General features: G+C 43.8%; 1 long non-coding RNA gene across 1 annotated transcript; it reads right to left on the bottom strand.

Moving 5' to 3' along the window:
- Positions 1 to 1,504: 1,504 nt before the first annotated feature.
- Positions 1,505 to 20,898, bottom strand: LOC146174006 (uncharacterized). Its single transcript, XR_014701685.1, has 4 exons — positions 20,780 to 20,898; positions 11,333 to 11,493; positions 11,134 to 11,228; positions 1,505 to 1,786 (listed from the first exon to the last, which is right to left on the bottom strand). It is a non-coding gene; the product is annotated as an uncharacterized LOC146174006 (long non-coding RNA).
- Positions 20,899 to 22,256: the final 1,358 nt, after the last annotated feature.

Below are 22,256 nucleotides of genomic sequence, written 5' to 3'. Positions count from 1 at the left end.
TCTTGGCACCATAAAAGCTGCCTTGAGTGCCTGACTACAAAGCCTAAGTGCAGACCCTGTTGCCTGAAACATTTTAAGTGACCGTGTACACAGTGAAAAATGCACAACAGCCTAGGCATAAGGTAACCTCTAGAAACACAAGATCTGACAGCTGAGCGACTCTTGTGATAGCTAGATCTCCGCGGATGAAACCACATACGCGAAGGGACGCTTGATTAGTCGTTTCTTAGAAAAGAAAAAAAGCAAAGGCAGATGGGAAGATAAGCATCTGGAGAGGACCAATAGCAAAACTACAATCTCCTTTGTTAACTAATCGATGAAATTATTCTACTCAAATACGCAGCATAAAGCTTTTTCGCTTTTTTGACTTTTACATGGTGCAGCAAATTATATGGACAAAAGCCGTACTTTCTCTGAAAGTGCTCTACCAGAAAATGATCCGTGTCACCTGCTTAGCTCGTTTTATCTGCTGTATGTGTTTGAACTTAAAAAGTTCAAAAAAAAGTGTAGGACTTTAACGAACGTATTCATTCAGTCAAGCGAGTGCTCTTTAAGTGCTTTCTCGCGCGTGCGCGTTTACATAGCAGTTTACGTGCGTGTATTCCTACAGAAAAGCATCATCACCATGTCGAACGTGGTACTACCATTTGAACGTTGCAACTACCGCCGTTTTGACCTAATAAAGATCGTCATAGACATTTTGCCAGGTGACAGTAGTTCTCCAACATGAGAGTTCAAGCTCCCCTGCTGAGGACAGCTTCCAAGTAGATTTGAAGTTGTATTGTGAAAATGTTCTCTCGAGCAGTGCCCGTTGCAAACAATCTATTTTTATTGACATCCAGCGTCAAGAAACAATGTATGGCGATACATTTCTCGCTTAAGATATTTCGAATTTTCGGACCCTTCTATTGGCAAACACCATTAGAACTGTAGAAAAACGGCTGAGTGACCGAGTTGGTGAAACATAAGGGCCGTAATATAAGTGCGTGACAAAAACGTGACAAAAAAGAGAAGTGGACAACGACATTTTGTCTACTTCTCTTCTTTGTCACGTTTTTGTGGCGCACTTATATTGCAGGTGTTGTTTTCTTCTTTGTCCTTCGGCTCCGCGCTTAAACAAGTACCAACTAGCTCAACTCCCCGTTTTATTGAACTTATATTACTGTCCGTCATCATTAGAAGGTGGCGTGATTGGGGAATCTGCCGTGTGCGAACCTTGCTGGAATAAAGACATTCAGGCTATATGTTTGAAAATTATTATTTATGATAATATTGTGTATATACCGAGCGAGACCTAGTTGAAGGGTACTTGTTTTGGCGGCTTCTTTTCACAATATGCGTTCGCAATTTAGTTTTTATTTGCTGAACTTGTATTATCTGATGCTATCTGTGAATCCCTCTCTCTTGGTGAAAATTGCTTTGAAAATAAATATACCAATTTACTTGGCAATTGGTGCGCGAATATTAAAATTGGTGATGCCTTGCTAAAGTGTTCATTGCCGCACTTTTGTAGCATGAGAGGAAAATTGTTATTCTAAACCTAATACGTATTGTGTTTTACTTAGTACCTTAATGTTTTCAGAAGTTGTGAATGCGATTTATGGTTTACTTCCAGCCGCCTCAAACTTGTTTTATTATGTTGGTCACAATTTTTCCAAATATCCATCGCGGTAGCAAGTGACGGCCCCCTTGGCACTGCTGAAGCACGGGACTTCTATTTTTCAGGAAAGCCTTGATAATCTCGACATAAGGTTAGTGCTTTTGTAAGAAATTAAAATCCATCCTCCTGTTGAGAAATGTTGAAATAATAAAAATGTTTATTTTTTCATATTTCGAGGCTGACGGAATTTGCAGTGCTTATTATCCTGCGTTCGCTACCAAAAGTTTTACTTTACCGCTTTTTGACGTACATGTTTAGTTCCTAAAACCCACGCTCGTAGTAATACCAATTGTAATTTCATTCATGTTGTTGTCCTCTCATTTCATAAAGGTGCAATTTTATTCGCTTTAGTTGCTCCACTTTATTCATTCTAATACCGCAACTCGCCCAACCAGATGTCTACTAGAAATACCAAATATCTGCTAGAAGTAGACACACCTACTCTTGTATGATAAACATGTCATGGGTTCCTTTATTTCAATTCTATTTCGGAATGTTTAACATGGTTCCTTGTAACGAGGTGTGTGCTCAGTGATGCAGCGATAGCAAAAGGGAAGTGCGCTAGTATGACGAATACATATCTTTCTATATATAAAAATTATAGGGCCAATTTGGACTACTGAAGTGCGATGAAGCGAAAGCATCTTTGGCGAAGTGGTCCGAAGCCTTCCACTATGGCACCTCTTTCTCGCTGTTTTCTCTGCCACCTTGCAAATTTTCTTTACAGCTCAGGTAAGGTGTCCGCGGAGAATTGTGACATACACTGCCCTTTTTCTTTCCTGTAAACCAATTTGAAACGCCTCTGATGCCTGCTGTACCGTCTCTATTTCTGTATACTCTGTGGTGCGGCACTCGAGGAAGTGCCAAAGGAAAGGGGCAGCACGTACGTCTTAATCGAACGTCCGGTCGGATCAGATTCGTATATGCGTGAATAGTTTAGTGACATCACCAGTTGTGACGGCATGACCGGATGGGATGTCATTATCACTTCCGGTTAATAACCATGGCCCTATGTGACGTCATGTTGGGGTCACATCCGGTCATGACGCCACGGCTGATGACATCACCATGTGATGACGTCACTAATTAGAGCTAGTTATCAGACATGCAACGCAGCTGGCGAAGCTAGTGAAGGCGAGCGCTACGATGAGGCAAGTGGTGCGACGTCAAAGCAAACGGCGGCTCCCCGGCGAGCGCCGGCGTCCTCCAGCTGCGCTGGTTGCTAGGCAGCGGCTCATGGTCATTCTTTGCCTCCTCGAAGCACCGCCATAGCCAAATTGCAAGCTCTTGGCCAGTGTAGCTTTCGCTGGTGAGGCTTGTATTATATATTCCGAGGTGTGGCGAAATAATTTCAAACAATGCTAGACAGCTGAGCTGCCCCGATGCACGATGTGCGGGAGGCGCGCCCAGCACCCTCGGTAGTACATATTCCTACTTTCTCTTCGGCAATTCTGCCATTAGACTTGCTTGCAGTCCGCTGGAATCCCTTGCCTTACTGTTCGGCTCGACAGGAGCAGCCGGCAAGCTGTTTAAAGAAGAATTAAAGCAATGAAGATAATTGTTGGGTATGCACAACACAGTGTCGTTTTTTGAATATTAAAATTTTGTGAATGACTCTGCGACTTTTTTCACAGTGTGGATAATGGTATGTGGTTTTAATTGTGGTACCGCCTTTCCAAGTGGCAAGCAGTCAATTAGGCATGCAATGTACCACCATGTAGATCCGTATTCACGAATTCACATATGATAAGTTATAATGATGTACTCACATGTGGGGCCGAAACGTGGAGGCTAACAAAGAGGGTTCTAGTTAAGTTAAGCGCAACGCTGAGGACTATGGAATGCAAAATGGTAGGAGTAACGTTAAGCTGTAGGAAGCGTGCAGAGTGGGTCAGAGAAATACCTCAAGTTACTGATGTTCTAGTGAAAATCAAGAAGAGGAAGTGAGCCTGGGCAAAACATGTAGTGCAAAGAGAGGATAGGCGATGGTCGCTTAGGGTAAAAATTTGAATTCCAAGGGAAGGAAAGCCTAGCCAGACGTGGCAGAAAGGTAGGTGGGTGGATGAGGTTAGCAATTTGGAGGAATGACAAGGTAAAAGAAAAAAGGTGGTGATGGCAACTAAAGCACAATCTCTTTGTCAGACATAACTGTCCATGCAAAACTAGCGAAATTTATTAAGAGGAATTGCTTGACAAGAACTTCATGGTCAGAACAAACTTACCCCGTCCACCAGGTCCGCGAGGAATAACAGGAATGTAGTATCGGCTTTCCGCGTTCGCGTACGCGTACTCACCTATGGGGCTGAAACGTGGAGGCTAACCAAGAGAGTTCTACTTAAGTTGAGGACAACCCAGAGGGCTATGGAACGAAAAATGGTAGGGGTAACATTAAGAGATAGAAAGCGTGCAGAGTGGGTCAGAGAAATAACGCAAGTTAACGACATTCTAGTGGAAATGAAGAAGAAGAAATGGACATGGGCAGGACATGTAGTGCGAAGAGAGGATAACCGATGGTCGCTGAGGGTAACAAACTGGATTCCAAGGGAAGGAAAGCGTAGCAGGGGGCGGCAGAAAGTTAGGTGGGCGGATGAGATTAAGAAGTTCGCAGGGGTCAAGTGGATGCAGCTAGCACAGAACCGGGTTAAGTGGAGAGATATGGGAGAGGCCTTCGCCCTGCAGTGGGTATAATCAGGCTGATGATGATGATGATGATGATGATGATGATGACGATGGGTTCCTGAATATTTGCGAACGAAAATGAAACCGAGTTTCCGATAATATAATGACGTTTTAGAAGTTTCAATTGTTTATTCGTCTGCCCTAAGCTCACTAACTTCTACCGCGCTACTAGGTCCACAACTTCAAACCTTATTTTACAAATGTGAAACTGACCAGATTAATCGCAACACTTACTGGGACGTCACGCCTTTAGAATACAGAGGGCGGATATTCGCCCTCTCTGTGCTACAGTTGTATGACAGTATTCAGACTAAACAGCTTTTGAGAACCAGTCGATAGAAATTTTAAAGTTACGTTTTTACTGAGTAATGTCTCTGGTGCTTAGATTATTTGCATTCAGCTTTGAAAAAACAAATTCTCTCCACGATATTGTCTTGAGCACAACAGCAATGAAGGTATTGTTGAATTCAACCTATTACAGCAATTGCCTGGAAATGGCAGGCGCACGAGCAAAGTTCCAGTGAATTGCGATCAAAGAATTAAATTTCTAGCGGTTTAATACTAGATTTGTTCACCTACGCCGCGTCACGGTTTCATCTTTAATACCAAAAATTGTGTAAAATATGAAATCTGCCTTTAGGTAATAAACCTGCATCCTGAGATATGCTGCTCAACTCCATGCCCTTTTTATGCTTTAGCACCCACATCCTCTTATCGCGATCTTTCAAACCATTTCCAAAAAGAAAGCCGGCATTTCAAATACGTAGAAAAGCAGAAGTTTCATTATGATAAAAATACCAAAGCGGGCCGCGATATACATTTTACCTCTACTTGAACCGACGAATAAGTGCGAAATCGTTTTGAGATGTTTTGGCTTACTTTCCCTTGGCGATTGAGCATTCAGACACTGTAAAACGATTTGGCGAATTGTGCCTTCCTACGAAACGAATATTGGCTGCCCTTGGGGAAATGAAAGGCATATTGTCTCATCTCTCAGTTCAGTTTAGTCGTTCAGTCATGTCCGACTCTTCGTGACCCTATAGACCATGTCGCGCCACGCTTTCCGGTCTCTCACTATCTTCCTAACATCACATAACTTCATCTGCAGTGCCTCGAGGATGCCATCTAACCAACGCGTTCGCTGCCTACCCCTTCTTCGGCGACCCTCAACCTTTCCCAACATCAAATCTTTCTCCAGCGACTCCTCTCTTCTCATCAGATGACCTAAGTAACTGAGCTTTAACTTTAAAATTTGACCCTCCAATGAGCAGTCAGGGTTTATGGTCGACAATATCGACTGATTTGATCTTCTGACAGTCCAAGGAACTCTCAAGAGTCTTCGCCAGCACCACAATTCAAACGCGTCAATTCTTCGGCGGTCAGCCTTTTTCACTGTCCAACTCTCGCATCCATACATCACAACTGGAAATACCATAGCACGAGTTATACGGATCTTGGTTGGCAGACTAATGTCTCTGCTCTTTACTAGGCGGTCAAGGCTAACCATTGCTCTCTTTCCCAGAAGCAGGCGTCTCCTAATTTCATGGCTGCAGTCTCCTTCCGAGGTAATCTTGGAGCCCAAGAACAGAAAATCTGTCAAATCTTCCACTTCTTGTCCATTGATGCTCCACGACTTCATAGGGCAAGACGGCATGATCTTTGTCTTTTTAATGTTCAGTTTAAGCCCAAACTTCTCACTCTCTTCTTGTACGCGGATCAGAAGTCTCTTGAGTTCCACTTCACTTTCTGCCATTAAAGTGGTATCATCCGCATATCTAAGGTTGTTGATACGTTTTCCAGCAATCTTCACTCCAGCTGAAGACTCGTCCAGACCGGCCTTCCTCATGATGCACTCTGCATATAGGTTAAATAGGCAGAGCGACAGTATGCAGCCTTGCCTCACTCCATTCTCGATCGGAAACCAATCAGTAAAACCATGCCCAGTTCTGACTGTGGCCTCTTGCCCTTCATACAGGTTCCTGAGGAGACAAATGAGGTGAATTGGAACTCCCATCTCTTGGAGAGCTTGCCACAATCTGCTGTGATCTACGCAGTCAAACGCTTTCGCATAATCAATAAAGCAGAAGTAGATGGGTTTCTGGAACTCTCTTGCTTTTTCCATGATCCAGCGAAGGTTAACAATTTGGTCTCTAGTTCCTCTGCCCTTGCGAAACCCAGCTTGCACGTCCGGAAACTCCCGATCCACATACTGCTGCAGCCTACCATGGAGGATTTTCAACATCACCTTGCTAGCATGCGAAATAAGCGCGATCGTGCGGTAGTTGGAACAATCTTTGGCACTGCCTTTCTTTGGAATGGGGATATAAACTGACCTCCTCCAATCCTGTGGCCACTGCAGGGTTGTCCAAATCTTCTGACATAATGTATGCAGAATGTTAACAGCGTCATGGTTGAGGTTTTGAAGCAACTCAGCTGGAATACCATCAATTCCGGTAGCTTTGTTCTTAGCAAGGCTGGCTAAGGCCCATTCAACTTCACTCTTCAGGATGCCCGGCTCGAGATCAGTAATCACAACCGTCTTATGTTGGGTTTGCACATTCGGGTCCTTCTTGTACAGTTCTTCTGTGTATTCCTGCCACCTCTTCTTTATCTCTGAGGCTTCAGTGAGGTCCTTGCCTTGTTTGTCCTTTATCACGCCCAGATTAGCACAGAAGCTTCCTTTGATACCTTTGATTGTCTTATACAGAGCTCCAGTGTTCCTTAATTGGCTCTTGTCCTCAACTGCTTGGCACTGTATGTTCCATCCGCATTGAGAACCTTGTATCTTTCTCTTTCCCCCATAACTTTTGCCATCCTCCTTTCCTCAGCTATTTGCAAAGCCTCTTCAGGTAACCAGTTTGCTTTCTTGCATTTCTTTTGCTTTGGAACTACATTAGTAGCAACTTTTGTATTATATCACGAACATCAGTCCACATCTCTTCGGGCTCTCTGTCTTCCAGATCTAATTCTTGAAATCGATTCCTCACTTCCACAGCATATTCTAATGGAATTTGATCCAGATCATACCTGAAAGTCCTTCTAGTTTTCTGCGTTTTCCTCAATCGAAGCTTAATTTTGGCAACAAGAAGCTGATGATCGGTGCCACAATCGGCCCCAGGCCTTGTTTTTACTGCTTGTATAGCGCTTCTCCATCTCTGCCGGCAAAGAATATGATCGATCTGATTCCTGTACAGACCGTCTCATCTCTCAGTGGGCACCTTTTTTGCAATTACGAGAACGAATTTTGAGGCAGGTATATCGCCCTCTCTGTCTGTCCCAAATTATAATATCCTTTCACTGTCACTTAGGTGCAATCCGGCCAGCCAATACTTTTGGTTAGCCTCACCATATTATTGTCACTTAGGTGCTAAATGTGAAGAAAAATGCTAAGCGACCACACTGAGGGCTGCACGAGCTACGGTTGGGCGGCAAGTTTGATTCAAAATTATTCGGTTTCCATCTGTTCCCCGTGCCTCCGGCCATTTTTGCAGACGCTACTCACAAGCCAAAATAAAAATTCCGAACGGGTGCACAATGAATACCATAGAGTTAATACAAAGACTCTAGAGGGAAAGCTGGGCAGGGAAACGAGCTTCTCACTGGCTCGCCGCCATCATCAAATTTATCATTGTGGCCAGCACAGTTTCTTCTCACTGCGTCAAAAATGAACAAAGGTTTGAACAAGTTTTAAAAACCGCTGCCGATAACACAACTGTAGGAAATTTCTATACATTGTTTTCAAGTTTCAAGCATATTATATAATCATTCAGGCACCTTCTTGGCCATAAAAGAATAATGTAGAACAATTGGAAACCATGTTTGCGAGCAGACGTAGCAGATCAACAGTAAACAAACACGAGCACCCTTTGACATTTACTGTATGCAGCACTAGCCATCCCGGATAGACCAAGGGCCGTTGCTGTGGAATTCGTCGCTGTTTTTTTTTTTTTGATATACTGTGGTCGTCGTCTTGCGCCAAAGCAAATTTCTGACATATTTTCAGGTGATCGGGCACAGAGGAGATGCATGTGCGCTCGACGAAATGCATGCGAAGCGCGAAACAATCGCAGGGATAGCCGGCCTTGCGATAACTCAGAAGAATCAGGACACCTATGTGATGTTACAGTAGGTACGCGACGCAACATATCACAAGAAATGCTCCACACGCGACGATTCTGCCGTTGTTTACAGCACCTACTGAAAAGTAGCTGCCCGCCGTCGGTTAGCTGCACGCCGCCATCTTCCCACGATCCAAGTTGCCAGCTTCAAACCATCTTCATGTGCCAGATTTAGCAAGTAAAATTCATCTGGAAACCAATGAACAGTGTGATAATGGCGGCAATGACGCGGTCACCCCTCAAATGCATTGGGTGAACGGGCAGCTTTCCCTCTAGAGTGTTTGTATTAACTCTATGATGAATACGGTATATTTATACTGCTTAGAAGCGCTTAGAAGATTTGTACAGCTTAGCGTGCTTTTTCCTTATATTGTGAGCCTTCTGTGGACCTTCTTTCATTTGTACATGCCATGATCTTCTTCTTTCATTTGTACATACCATCATCATCGTCCCGCGGCGCCGGCTCCGGCGCGCGCCTGGGTTCGTGATCGGATTAAAACGCTAGACAAGGCTTGGCTGTCCTTGCCGTCACGACCTCGCCGTCTCGACCTAGCCTTCTTTTACAATATGATTTTTCACGCGTTGCCTATTGGAAACTAGCAGTCATGGTATGTGTGAACAGGTGTAGACGTCCGTGCGCTTTGACTTGGACAAATGTTGTTTTCCTACTTCCTGTGCAGAAGGCGTGATTTTATTATTTAAGTGGAAAAGCCTGTCCGTTTACTATTTCCGCAGCTGTACATTGCTTTTTCACGGTACATGGCGCGAACAGCCGCTGACGGGGACGATCACAAGGGGGAGTGGTGGGTGGGGGGCGTGATGCTGTGAGCCAGCCCTTATGTGCATACCCACTCCACTTTCCTTATCAAAAACACCGATCACACTTTCATGTCCCGTACCATACAAAATCTGTCCTCTTCACCACCATTCTTTCTTGTATCTTAAATATTTCCCTCTCTACACCTGAAATTTGTTTTAAAAATTTTTAAACCTATTTTACTTTGGCAGTGAACTAAATTAGGTAAATACATAGGGGCAAACCATCTCTTGCGTTCGCCTAAAGAGCAGGTTCCGTGAAAACCAACAAGCTTCCGAGTTTAGCCACTTGAGCGTACGAGGCAAAATATATTTAAAGGACATCAGATAAAATGTGAAACCTAACTCTTGTCCACCGGTAGCCTTAGTGATGTTCTCTTGCCTTTATTTTGGATTAAATAATTTGCAGTGGCAGCCTGCACGCGCATGCCTTCATTGCATAAGAAAGGTGAGGTAGTAAATCATACTTTTGGTACGTTTTCAGAGATAGATAATAGAGCTCGGTCTGTAGAAAACAATAGTTGCGTTAATTGACGACACCGTCTGTCCGACATAATCGGGGCCTGTGTAAAAAATACATCATGCTAATTTGCTGATCTAGTGAATAATGACGAATTGGTCTATAAAGGCAATGAAAACCTAAGGAAATAATTAAAATTATTATTTAAATGAAAATAAATGACTCATAATGAAATAATGTCAAAATAGCGATTTCAATTTTTCTACTACCTAAGAGATAAAAGGCAATGCCTGATGATGTAAATTTAGAAACTTTGGAGTGTGCAAAACTAATTATACAACCGAAATGAATTAAAAAGCAAAATGCGTTCAAAACCTTCCATACTGCTCTGAATGGAAAGCCAGTGGCTGCTGAGGTATCAGTGAGTAAAAAATTTAGAATACACAGAATAGCAAAATAACATATAACTGTGAGAAAAGCTTTTGTCTGCGTATATGAAAGGCTATCACTTCATACCCTAAAAAGGTGGAGCTAATGTGTCCCCATAACTTAATTTTTTGTTATACTTTTTATCAGCGATTGAATACGACAGCGTCACCTCATTTTCTATGCATGGAGACGCTTCTGCGGCACCCACGATTGTCTGCGTGGTACTTTAAGACCTCTCCACTTTGTGTTACCCTTGCTATGAACGCTGACAAATTACAGAACTGTGTCAAAAATACGACAAAATATCCTGTAGTTCTGTCTTAACCATCATATTTTTCTGTAGTTCTGTAGTTTTTCTGTAGTATATTTCTGTTGTCTGTAGTTCTGTTGCACGTTTCTGTTGTAACTACAGAAATTTCTGATGTTACTACAGAATGTTCTGTTGTCACAACAGGTTTCCCGTCAAAAACCGCACAGAAATTTTGTCGTAACATGAGAAAATTTTCTGTAGTTTTTTTCTCACTGGGTGAAAATAGCAAAATTGTTTTCATTCTCCGCCTCTTTTTGAGTACTCTTGCTATTTCCTATGCGGATTTTAAAATATCAGTGCACTCCCAAATAAATACTTGCGGCGTTCGTGCGCAGCCACAAAATGCCTGTCAATATCTTCGACCAGATCTCTCATTGATCATTGACAACGCATGTATTCCTTCGGGGGGGTTATTTTGAAGGCAGTATCTCGCAAATGTTCTAATCTTACTATGAAACATCTCGATGCTGCTACTAGTGCTCACTTCGTATTTCCCTTTCAGGCGCCTCCTTGCCGTGCGTTGAAATTGTGTACGCATGAAACTGATTCTCTTTCTGTAAGTGCTGTTCAGCTGTATTACATAATAGCACTGTTGTTGCTATCATGCCGATTTGTGACATTCAATTATTATTTACGGTTTACTGTCAAAAACATAACTTACTTTCTGATGTCCGAAAGGAGACAGTATTAGGACCGTAACGGGCGCCATTTTCTGCGGGAGACATTCCTGTGGTAAGCCTAGTAACAAATGCCTTCCTGCATGAACAAGCTAGTTTCACATATCTGGTCTTAATTGTCAAATTTAAATATAAAATGGCGAAAGAAGATGACGAGAATGCTCTGAAAGTTTCATCACTTACATATCTCCTCGCGTAGACTCTGTCGAAAAGTACACAATGTACTCAAATTCATTGCCACCAATATGACGTAACTTCATCATCGCTTGACAGATCATTCTCGGCATAAAGGTGCGACGTTTCGTCTGCCTCATCACGAACATTATCCCGGATTCAGCTGTAAACTAAAACCAGCGTTTTAGAGGCTGCGTGGTATGCACTGTCAGAGGTATTTAATCCTCTGATACACACAGTACTAAATGCATACAAAGAAGATTGCCCACTCTAGAACTCTTACAGCGGAATCAGTATTGCAAAGTACAGATTTGATATAGGTGAGAATACGGAGCCGTTTTCACGCACCACAATTTTCTACCGCCTGGAGCACCGTCCCAAGGGCGTTTCGTTGGGCACTGTAGGGCTCCGGCAACTAAGATAATACGGTCACGTTGCGCGCTCTGTAAGGATGATGACATCACCTTCTATTAAGATCTTTAGGATGGACTTGGAGTCTCAATGGACGCCTACAGAGTAGTCTTGCATCCTGTCTCGATGAAAGCCCATCTACCTGAACTCGATCGGCCTCCTCTACCGTAAGAAGCTCAGATTCGACACATGGCTCGATCCGGCACCAGATTATTTCCAAATTCAAGTTGACATCCGCGAAGAGGGACAGCTTACTACTCCGGCAGGGCTCTATCGTTGTCTGTCTGCAAGATGTACGTTTGTCCCTGCGTACTGTGCTCCGACGTCGGCGATTGCATTGTGAGCCGAGCCCCGCTCTACTCGTCGTCGCTCTCCACTACACGCTGACCCATTCGGTTTCAAACTGTGCTGTCTGTCTTCTCCAATCTCAAAAACGGACAATAATGCAAGTTCGCGGGTGCTTTTTGCAGTGTGGAGAGGGGACTTATAGTGCGAAAGGTGGCCAGTGTGCAAGCAACCTTGCTTACAGCCGCTTTTGAGCCAGTTAACTGCATTAGCAACCATTTACAGTGCTCTATGACATTGCTTTGCCGACTGGGGTAAACCCTCTGCTTACAAGGCACGAACAGAGAAGCGAAGGAATTCATGCTAATGAGGTGCGCTCCAGTGGCAAGGCCTCCACTGTGACGTCCGCGGCTAATACCAATAGTGGGTTCCTTCCAGTGTTTTTCCCGGCCGGCTTTGCGTGACATGTGAATTGCAGCGCCAAAATCCTGCTTTGCTTGCTTCTTGACACGGAAAGTCAGCGCAGTTTCATTCACCTTTGCGTGACACATTCTTTGAAGTTTTCAGTTCAAGGGATTGAAAAGCTGATCGCACTTTCAGTCGCTCTTTGTTTTTCAACCGCCCTGACCTGAAACACTAACTTTGAGCCTCAAATATGACATACGGGTCTAACAATTTCGTTTGCTGCCTCAGAAAGCTTGTAGATACCCTACCAAAACCTATGAAAGCTATGATATATTAATAACCTTATTCATGGGTCTTATAATATAACTCATGCAGTACTCATATCATCTCATGGAAATATCATTCGCCATATACGATATATATGAGATTCTTGATATCGGGATGAGTTTGGTGTGAGAAAATCTGTATGAGGTTATTAGTACTAGGGTATGCTGGGTGATAACTCATCCTTTCGACACTGACTTCATTGTCATGATGAAATATCACTGCGTATAGCTGTGGTGGAAGCCTGTTTTTTGACGCTAGCATTTGACTGCGTCAAACAGCTGTCATTTGTCGTAACAGACTGGGGTTCCAGGCAAATAAGCCTCATATACACTGGTTTAGATTTTTCATGGAAAGCATGCTACATGCCTCCTACAGCAGTTCGATTCATTGGAACCGTCATCCACATGAACAGGTTGTTAAAGTCCCGCCCTCCATCGACAGGTTTAGACTGGCTCACCCACTAAAATTCGGTAAGCAAATACAACCGCTTGGTTGCGAAGACCATGTTTTCGAACGTGGTATTCTTCCTTGAAGAAACGGCGCTAACATGGTTTGACAGTCATGAAGCATTCCTTACCACAGGGACCGCTTCAAGGAGGAAAGGCTAGTATGTTCGGCGCTCGACAAAAGAGCGCCTTACAGACTAGCTCAGCCAGCGCAACTACCGGGGGAAGCCTGCACAACTTGCATAGAAGTCATGAAGCTGTGCAGAATAGTTGATGCTCGGATGACTGAGGAAACAAAGTGGTCCGCCTCATTGAAGCTATGGCAGAAGACGTGTAAAGCTGTCTCATTAGCAAGGATGATTGAATGCCACCGCTTATGTAGCACGACACTGCCGCACCTTTGAAGTTTTGAAGCGACGCCATGTCATCCTGACGTTTGGTCGGTTGCCGAATGTCACAACTGTCGCCAGTGTGGAGTGCCTGAAGCGATGAGCATAGCAGATACAATTAAATAGACTGTCCGTGAAGAGCTTCGGACGAATCACGATATTGGGGGCCACGGGAGAGCTGTCTACAGTGGCATCTCTTCGGCAGACAATCGTCCATCTTATGCCCGTTTTGATCCCTCTAATACATCTCCTAGGGACATCCGATGCTGTGCTGCTCATCGCACGAACATCTAACCTCTCACCATCAAAGCCTACAACAGCGAGCACGCTCGTCCTCCTCGTCGACATCCAGACCATGAAGCGTATAACTCAAGCCGCGATGAACCTTATTCATCGCGTGAAAGTGAGCTGCCGGTGTGTTATGCTTGTAGAAAGATGGGCCACATTTCGTGTTCTTACCACAATCGCCGTCCAAAAGAGCAGTATTGCTGGCAGTGGGTTAGCTCCCGAACAAAGTTTCCCACTGACAATAATGATCTATATAGAACACCTGACCGGAATGAGTACAGAGCAAAGCCTAGCTGACAAGAGCACAGAAAGGCGCTGAACCGAAACGAATCACCGGCCTCTGACTTCACGCAGCCTGATACCTTCATCTCGGCGCCTATGACGCTAACCTTCTCCCCGACGATGGGCGCCACCTCCGGGAAAATAGTCAGTGCAGCCGATGGAGGTGAGGTCGAAAATGATTCTAATTTACCTATGCCTCGATCCGTTTCGATGTTAAAGAAGAGAATTGAAGTTTTTAGCGGATGGTGTACGTGCAATCGCGTTGGCGGACACAGGTGCAACTAATTCTATTATATGCCTCGCTTTTAAAAAATCCTTAGTCGTAAAGTTACGTTTGTCTGGAATAGATCGGCGACACTATGTGGTGTTGGTGACGAACAGCTTAACCAACTTAGAGCCTGTTCCGTGAACCTCGTAATCGCCGGCCGCACATTCCTAATCGAATTCACAGTACTTGCTCGATCAACGCATAACGACATTCTTGGTCTCGAGTTTCTGCAATGTGGGTCTACTCTCGACTTTCGCAACGGATATATTTCAGTGAGTGCTCGCATAATTCTAGCACGTTTTCGGTTTCGGACAACATAGTCATTCCTGCAATGTCAGCAGAGTTTATACAAGTTGTTTTTTCAAGCCGTCCCTGTGATTCATTAGAAGCTGTAGCTGAACCACTCACCCTCATCTACGAGAAAAGGTTCTCATTCCCCGTTGCATCATATCAGTCACGGATGACCATCATCTTTGTGGACGACTAACTGCTCTAATGAACCTGTTCTAATACCACGTCACCTAAAACTTGCCAACTTTGACGAAGACACGGTTGAATCAGTGGCAGTGCTAAGCACGATGGAAGAACAAGTTCGTGATCTGCATAAGGGCATCATTCAGGAGTCGCCTAGTCTGTGGGCCGCCCCTGTGATATTAGTCAAAAAGAAAGATGACATATGACAAGGTTTTGTCAATTATCGACGGCTGAACACTGTTATCTAAAAAGACGTGTATCCTCTACCGCGTATTGGTGACACCGTTGATTGTTTATATTGTGCCTCCTATTTTTTCTCAGTCTGCCTGCTATAAGGCTATTGGGAGATTTCCATGCACCCAAAAAATAAAGAAAAGACGGCATTTATCACCCCAGACGGACTGCAAAATTTAATGTGATGCCGTTTGGATTATGTAATGCCACCTTCGAAACATTCATGGATATAGTTTTGCACGGACTGAACTGGAATATTTGTATGTGTAATTTGGATGGTTTAGTAATATTCGGAACTACCTTTCGTGAAAACAACAGTCGATTAGAGATTGTCTTGGAGGGTATTGAGATAGTTGGACGGTACTCAATTCCAAGAAATGTTTCGGAGAACGGCAGACAGTGGTACTTGAACCTCTCGTAGACAAGGATGGGGTCAGGTTTGATGTGAATAAAATTGAAGATGTCACTTTCTTTAAATCGCCGAATCGTTACAACAGCTCAGCAGTTTGTGGGGTTTGCCCCTATTTCCGGCGTTTTGTTCCAAACTTTGCTGACCTAGCGTATCCACTTACTTGTGTTCTGCAAAAAGATGTACCGTTCATGTGGACTACCGATTGTAACTCCGCATTTCATCAGTTAAAATTTATTTTGTCATGGGAGGACATGTACTACGCCACATCTTTCCATCAGCTCCAATAGAGCTTCACACTGACGCCAGCTTAGTCTGAGTTGGTGCAGTGCTCATACAGTGCCACAATAGCAATGAACACGTCGTTGTATATGCAAGCCGTTTTTTAAGCAAAAGTGAGCCTAAATACACAGTAATTGAACAGGAAAAGTCGTTTTCCATATGCAACTCTTTCGGTCATATTTAATGGATGTGAATTTGAAACTGTGACCGACCATCATTTATTATTTTGGCTTGTAAACCTTCGTGACCCTTGGTGACGCCTTGCGCAGTGGTCTTTGCGGCTGCAATAATTTAATTTTACTGCGCCTTTTAGAGTGGTCGTATGTACGGTGATGCTGACTGCTTATCACGGTTGCCGTCTGAAACTACTACTTGCGAAAGTGAGATGTTGGATGAATATATAGCTGCTATCTTTCCAAGCTTCCCTGATGCTCGTCAATTCAGAATTGCACAGCGGAACAACAGGGAGTTGGCGCCGCGGTTTGATGCCATAAGTTCCCGGAACTCTGCGACCTCATTCTGAATTCGTGACGGCTTACTGTAGAGGAAGAACTACTCGTCAGTAGGTGCACGGTTTCGTCTGGTAGTTCGTACAAGCCTTCGGTGTCAGACTCTTCGGATAATGCACGACGATGCCACGCTGGACACTTCGCTTATGCCAGGACATTGCACAGGACTAAGGAACGTTTGTATTGGCCGCGGATGGGTCAAACTATTCAGCGTTGTGGCCAACTGCCTCTAGTGACACCGTTTTAAGCACCCAACCTGCTCTCCGCGGGGTTATCCTCAGCCTATCACGCCGCCACGAACCCCATTTCAATATGCGGGAATTGACCTTCTAGGACCACTTCCCGTTCCAGAGACAGAAACCGCTGGGTCATCGTGTGCGTAGACTACCTTACGCGGTACTGTGAAGCTGCTGCCATACCGTCAGCCACTGTGATGTCTCGGCCTTCCTTCTACGGTCCATTATTCTTCGACATGAGCCTCCTCGTGTGACCGTGACCGTGGGACCACGGGAGACAGTTCACGGCAGGCGCTGTAGAACTTCTTCGCCTCTGTTCATGCCATTTTCGCCATTCAACTCCTTGCCACCCACAAATAAACGACGTTACCGACCACACCAATCGTACATTTAGAAATATGCTCGCTATGTATGCCGACGCCCGCCACAAAACTAGGATGAAGTCCCTTCGTTTATAACATACGCATTTACCTCTGCTAAGCACCAAACAACAGGCTAAATACCATTTGTTTCCTCTTTACGCCCGACTTCCACGAAGTACTCTGGACACATTTTTAACTTTCTCACTCCTTGCTGAAACTTCATTGGAGCATAATCTCTCTTTGGCTGGAGAAGCTACTGACTCGCTAGACTTCTAACTCTAGACTCCCAAGAAGGCTACAAACAACGATAAGACAAGCGTCACCAATATGTTAAGTAAGGCCCTGGTGATTTGGTGTGGCTTTGGATGTCATTGCGTAGGCGCGGCTTGTCCCATAAACTGTTCCATCAATATACGGGCCCCTTCGTTGTACAGGAACGCCTCAGTGCAGTTAACTTTGTAGCCTCTACAGACCATCCAAGGTCGTCGTTTTTGGAGGACTCAAGTAGGTCGCGTCGCCCGCATGAAGCCCTGCCATTAACGTGACGAACCTTTACTCGCCCGGCGGGCGGCGTCTGCAAATGAAGCCACGCACGTCCCGCGGTCCTGTACTGGAGGAAGATGAGGTGTGGCGGGAGAAGCAGAAGAGGAAGAGGAAGCTGGGTCGGTCCACTCTGAGTGTGCTATCGTCCAGCTCATCTAACACTCGCCGTGATAAACCACGCTACAATATTATATTCGTAGACATAAGTTCGACACCCAACAAGCCAAATGCGAAATTAAAATGAACATAATCACTTTCCAGCTAATAGCTTCACCAGGAAATGCAAGATAAGAGGATGAAAAAATTTCGGGTAGATGTTTAAGTCTGTTTTCCCGCACATGCATTATGAAAAAGCTTCAATGTTAGAAGCAAATATGGTCGTTACGAGATTATAAAGGAACATGATGATAATTTCATTTTATTAAATAGAATGAAATCCCGGACGTCACAGCTGTCGCACGTGAACGTAGAGGTATATGAAAACATCGCGAAGATGTGTGCATATCATCACTTTTATTCCTTTATAATTATGATTATCATCAAAAGCTATCATAAGACTCGCGGAGAAAGTACGCTCTCATCATTACAGGCCCTCCTTAGATGAAGATCATAAAGTTACTATGTGGAGACTCAACTGCACATAGCAGCTAGGCCTAAGGTCGAATCAGTGGAAGAGAATTTACTTTAATATAGGACAAAACACGTTTAAACACGGCAATATAATTCTCTTATGATTTGAAGGTAATCGCCTTCATAACTTGAGACAATTTCGTTTCGCTCTGTCATGAGTTTATGTTCCTTTCTTATTCCCTTTTAGCACTGCTAGCCGGAAGTGAGGGAATGGGTCGAAAGATCGAGGGCACAAGCTCTTGGCCGCTTTTCTTCTACAATCCCGCCGCATAGGGCTTCCATTAACAAAGTCGGACACATTGCGAAGGGTCCCGCTGAGGAAGGCAAAGTTACTGTTTTGCGTTTTTGAAATAATTTTGTGAGCCATTTAACGAATTTAGTAGCTGCCATTCATTATTAATATAAACAGCGCGAACACGAAGACAAAAGACAAGATACAAGAAAGCCACAGTACAAGCGCTGACTCACAACTAAGCCTAAGCCCTTTACTCCAAGGCCCAGAAAAAAAAAAGGCTTAGTTGTGAGTCAGCGCTTGTACTGTGGCTTTCTTGTATCTTGTCTTTTGTCTTCGTGTTCGCCTGTTTATATTAATAATGAATAAGTACCAACTCACCCAACAAAGTATCTTAGTAGCTGCTAATGATAAACAGTAAAATTGAAGGATAACATTTGAATAACAAGATACAATATTTATCTTTACCAGTTTGCCAATAGCTAACTTTGAAATATTTCAGGAACGACCTTCTTCTTTTTAGATTCTTTGCGAAATTATTTAATATATGAATATCTTTCGGAGTTACTACTAAAAGTAAAACTTGGATGTATTTTGGCATGGGTGTGTTTTTTTGCAATACTTTCTGTAGCAGTTGGTTCAGTGTAATTGTTCTAAGCTAAAGATGTTTTTTCCAAGGAGCTTTTAGAAAAAATAGCATGAATTATTTCTGAATTAATTTATTATTACATATTTTGTACTACAGCAATAGCTTGTATTATTATGTTCTCCAAATGAGAGGGATTTTTGCATTTTTAGTATCATGGCGGCTTCCTGCCTGTAATCACTGTCAGAAAGTAGTCGGTAAGAAACTCTTATATGAGTAAATGTTTTCTAGTTACGCGAAATATTTCTGCAACATTAGCTTCAGGTAAACACTCAGATACAAATGATATGTATGCCCGATTACTAGCATATGTCAATATTGTAACGATGAATCTGAGGGCGCAGCTTCAGACATACCGGTTTCTATTGACGATTTTCTCATTACCGCGTTATTTGACCCGGGGGTGGACTATTCAGTTATGAGCAATGAGTTAGCCAGGAAATTGAAGAAAGCTTTAACCGTGTGGACTGGACCTCAGATTCGCACGGCAGGGGGACACCTTATCACTCCGGCTGGAAGATACGTTGCGATAGCTGGAATTGACAAGTCAGTCTCACACATTCAGTTTCGTCCTCTTTTTCCTCGGTTCTGAGAGGCACGCGGCAATATGCGAGACATATTAGAAATAAAGGTCGCCAGCTCGGAAGCAAAGTAACGCCTATCATGAAACGGGAGTGAGTATCACTTGAAAACACAGTTTCTTCATGGGGGCGTAGGTTCTTTGTAGCAAATAAATATTGATAGCAATATTGTGCAATCTATATTAGCTAAAACAGCAGTACCAGTAGCATTCACATGGGAAAAATTGTTGAAAATTAAGCAAACGTGCCGGAGGTGTACGCAGATATGTACATTTTGTAATGTCTCTTACGCTTGTCTGACACACGAAGAGTTATGTCTTTTGGAAGCACCTTTCTAAGCGCTGGTACTCTTCTGGGTTTTGGCCTGTAGTTTCCATGGCTGTACAATCCCAACAAGCTGTTCCGTAATATATAACAGTAATCTTACTATGCTTTGTTCAGTCCTCAGCTACAGCATCTCACATATTTGTTAGCAAGATAAGTATTTTACAATTGTGGGTGACAGAATTCACAGTTCGTTTTTAAAAAACAAACAAATTACAAGCACCAACTCACCACTTTTCGGAAGGTAGAAGTATCGTAAAAGCGATGACTCCAAAAGCATGAGCATGACATTCGCAGATAGCTGCTTGCAAGTATGTGCTTTCAAAAATTGGTAGGCACAACGTTTGAAGAAATTAATTCATGTTATATGAATAAGATCGCAGGAGGGGAAAAGGAGGTATACCCAGGCTAAGTTAGAGATGTATTGATGCCGCGAAATTAGGAAGCCCCTTTCAGAAACGATATCCTTATGCCACGCAGGCATGGTTTCAATCCTTATTTAACGCCGAACTTTATATTCATGTCGGGCGGCCCTTCTAATAAAGAGTAAAATACAAAAGTATAAAACAAATATTTTTGCAATTGTCGGGTAAAAAATAGCGAACAGTGATTAAGCGCGTAGCAAAGCTCGTACATACTAAACATAATCTTTAAGTGCCGTAACAATGGGGATCTTCACAAGTGTCGAACATGATTAGGCCTTTTCTATGCAGCGCTGTTTTCGTGTGCTGATAAATACCAGAGCGATCGTATTGGGCACCACTCAGCATTTTGCTTCAGAATACACATCTCAGAAAATGTGCAATGCCACCCCACCCCCTTTTGGACGAGGAACGGATGGGGCTGGTTGGTATGCAGTGTTCAGAATTACCAGAAAGAATTTTCTGACTCACATCACTGGCATGTTGACTTGCTGCGTGCCGTACATTATCTTCGTATAGCATGCCGGAAGCGATGACTGCAGCAGCCGCCATGTAGAACGCTAAAAAGACCGCCATCCGTTTGTGAGTTCCACAAACTGAACAGGGCGGCACTTTAAATCTCAATGTCGTACCCGACTGTGTCGTTTAAAAAAAGCTTCGTGATTGCTCTAGAGCTATCTAGCATACTGGCATACTGTGCAATTTTTGCATACAAAAAGCTGCAATACTGTTATATATACGAATAAGCAAGTTGCCTAATTCTCTACTCCATCGCATAATACGTGTTTATATGCGTTTTAGCCTAAGGAAGTGGACAGGTGGCCAACACTGCAGACGTCTTTCGGGCCTTATGTAATTTTTTTTTTTCGCTTATGCACCGAGCTTGCCTTAGGCGGAAGAGCCATGAATTAGTGCCCTTTTTTCAAGAGCTGTGCAACATGTTTACACCATCTGTTGAGATTGACGGCGAGAGGAACGAAGACCAGTCGAGGCACACAAATGATGCGTTTTTAGTTCTACGACTCTACAGCGCCAATGGCTGCCGTCGGTGCCTCGGCTTCAAAACCGTAGCTTTCCCGTTTATAACTTGGCAATCGTGTAATCTTGAATCCCTTAAATGTTGCATCCATTATCAAAAGCAATTTAAAAAAGCATGAGTCGCAATTTCCAGTACAATTTCAAAGGGACCTACTTTAGATGTAACTAGGAGACGACTGCTTCTGGGAAAGAGAGCACTGGTTAGCCTTGACCGCCTAGTAAAGAGCAGAGACATTAGTCTGCCAACCAAGATCCGTATAACTGGCGCTATGGTCTTTCCAGTTGTGATGTATGGATGCGAGAGTTGGACTGTGAAAAAGGCTGACCGCCGAAGAATTGACGCGTTTGAATTGTGGTGCTGGCGAAGACTCTTGAGAGTTCCTTGGACTGCCAGAAGGTCAAATCAGTTGATATTGTCGACCATAAACCCTGACTGCTCATTGGAGGGTCAAATTCTAAATTTAAAGCTCAGCTACTTTGGTCATCTCATGAGAACAGAGGAGTCGCTGGAGAAAGATTTGGTGTTGGGAAAGGTTGTGGGTCACCGGAGAAGGGGTAGGCAGCGAACGCGATGGTTAGGTGGCATCCTCGAGGCACTGCAGATGAAGGTATGTGATGTTAGGAAGATAGTTAGAGACCGGAAAGCGTGGCGTGACATGGTCCATAGGGTCACGAAGAGTCCGACAAGGCTGAACGACTGAACTGAACTGAACTTTAGATGTAAAGCTTTTTATCCATTTCATGTGTCCCTGCTGTATTTACAGGTATGGCATCTCAGTGAGAGTACTGGAGTATTGAGTACTGTTCTGATTTCTTGCGGTCCCCAGTGAGCGTGGCTATGTAAATCCGCAAAGTCTGCCTCGGGAAGTAACAAAACCCGCCGACGGAATAGTGTCTGAGTGTGTCGCTT

This window comes from Amblyomma maculatum, chromosome 11 (assembly GCF_055883805.1).
Source record: "Amblyomma maculatum isolate TAMU_Amacu chromosome 11, ASM5588380v1, whole genome shotgun sequence".
Taxonomy (NCBI): domain Eukaryota; kingdom Metazoa; phylum Arthropoda; class Arachnida; order Ixodida; family Ixodidae; genus Amblyomma; species Amblyomma maculatum.
Note: the sequence above shows the minus strand (reverse complement) of the source record. Positions and strands in the feature narration are given on the sequence as shown.